The 2,387-nt window shown below is 35.7% G+C and overlaps 1 protein-coding gene across 1 annotated transcript in view; it reads right to left on the bottom strand.

Moving 5' to 3' along the window:
* LOC109472046 (transmembrane and TPR repeat-containing protein 3-like) overlaps positions 1-2,387 on the bottom strand; it is a 66,391-nt gene that overhangs the window by 9,982 nt on the left and 54,022 nt on the right. The gene's annotated exons all lie outside the window — the stretch shown is intronic.

Genomic DNA, 2,387 nt, shown 5'->3' with positions numbered 1-2,387 from the left:
TAGGACACAAATTGAATGAGGTGACACAGTGTAACAAACAAGAAGTCTTTTATTCATCATCAAAACAGCAATAAATCAGGTGGAACGGCAGTTGTCGTCCTGTCACATTTTTGCAGGCCTGCAGAAACAAAGCATAAAAGGCAAAATTAGTTGCTGATTAACCCTTTGCATGCATTACTGCATTTCTACCTATGCAAATAGTCTATAGGAGCTTTTGAGAAAGAATATCAATAAAGGTGGAACCAAACAGAATATGTTTAGAGCTATTCTACATAAGTTGCATAATGTATTTATGTAGGTAACAAATGTATGCCTACCTGACAAACAGGGTTTATTGTCTGGTATGCAGCTGAGTCTTCTCTGCCAGTATGGGCAGCGTTTCCTCCTCACCACAGTTCCAGCACACCAAAGGCAGCATCGTCTTCATCACCCCTGACTTCAGTCTGGCTGAATAGTAGTACTGTGCTACTGGTGAAGTGCATGTCACTGCACTACATGAAACAGGTGGAAAATTATGGAACAATAGTCAATTGTGCTAAAATCCAACTCTTCAGAAAATTTTTTTTTTTTAATCTAGGCATAAAAGTACGACGCCTGACTGGGGGGTATCATTTTTATTAAAAATAACAATGATAATACAAAATTTTTCTCCTATGTGTAGTATGTAGTATACACAAGGTTATTATATACAAGTATGTTAAATAAAGTGTACGCCAGGGAACATGGTGAGTGAGCTGTTCTATAGTAACTGTCGCAGACTGTCATTAGAGATAGTCCTGTCATTAATGTCTTCTTAGACAAGTGGTTTTCATATACAAAAAGCATGGCAACAAAACTGCAGCAAAACTTCCATTCACCCTGTTAATGTGACCAACCTAAAGTTAGCCCTCCTTTCGGCCTTCGATTCGCCAGCCTTCGATTGAGCCTTCGATTCGAATGGTAGGCACTATTTCGGATACGTCTCAGGCGCGGAAGCATTCTACTGTCCCATATATGCAAATGAGCGTCGTTTGGACGTCATGACGTCATAAATTGAACTAAACAGATTTCTAGGGCCAGAATCCCTGTTTGTATGATATTCAACTACTCGTACCTAATTAACGAAATAACTTTTAGTTCTCAAATCAATTTTAACAATCTTTAAAAGGTCCATACCACCAAATAAAACTGATACAACTAACGCACATTGCGTCGATTTTACGTCATGACGTCATAGATCGAACACTCGATATTCGATATTCAGTATTCAACTCAATATTTAACTTAACTACTCGTAGCTAATTAACGAAATAATTTTTAGTTCTCAAATCAATTTTAACAGTCGTTTAGAGATCCATATCACTAAATACAACTGATAAAACTAACGTACATAGCGTCGTTTGGACGTCATGACATCATAGATTCAGCAACCAAACAGATTTCTAGGGCCAGAATCCCTGTTTATATAATGATATTCAACTACTCATACCTAATTAACGAAATAATTCTTAGTTTTCAAATCAACTTTAACAATCTTTTAGAGGTCCATTCCATCAAATAAAACTAATAAATCTAACGCACATTGCGTCGCTTTGGCGTCATAGATTCAACCATACAGATTTGTAGGGCCTGCATCCTGTTTATATAATGATATTCAACTACTCGTACCTAATTAACGAAATAATTTTCAGTTTTCAACTCACTTTTAACAATCTTTTAGAGGTCAATACCACTTAATAAAACTGATAAAACTAACGCACATTGCGTCGTTTTCTTTATTTCTTTATTTCTTTATTTGAATTTACCACATGCAAAAACAAGTGGAAGGGAGGACAAAACAGGTGTATCAACGCCTTTACAAGTTGTCCTCCCAAACCTGAAATGATAATACAAAACAATATGGAACCAAGTCAAACAATAAACATTAGACATTAGACATAAAAATCAGTAGACATGAAATATACAATTCGGTAAAAGTTATACACAGAATTGATTATGTTTTGACGCTATGACGTCATGGATTCAACCATACAGATTTCTAGGGCCTGCATCCCTGTTTATATAATTATATTCAACTACTCGTACCTAATTATTTTGTCACTTTTCTACAAGGCGTCTAACGTCATTAATACACCCCGGATTCGTTTCTGGAAATCTTTAGTTTTTAATCACCGACGCCATGACATAAAAACTATATATATCTACGCAATATACATTACTTTTATCAATTCAAACTTATAGTATAGTCCACTGAAGAATTGTTAAATTGTCTTGAAAATTGTCTTGAAAATTATTTCGTTACTTTGATACGAGGCTTTTAATCCCCTTGAAAACATGTTGGAAGCGGTTCTTTACGGCATTCATAAATCAATGACGTCATAGCGCCAACAAGACGCAATGTGTCTTAG

The sequence above is a fragment of the Branchiostoma belcheri genome, unplaced genomic scaffold (genome assembly GCF_001625305.1).
Source record: "Branchiostoma belcheri isolate BF01 breed outbred unplaced genomic scaffold, Haploidv18h27 scaffold263, whole genome shotgun sequence".
Classification (NCBI taxonomy): domain Eukaryota; kingdom Metazoa; phylum Chordata; class Leptocardii; order Amphioxiformes; family Branchiostomatidae; genus Branchiostoma; species Branchiostoma belcheri.
Note: the sequence above shows the minus strand (reverse complement) of the source record. Positions and strands in the feature narration are given on the sequence as shown.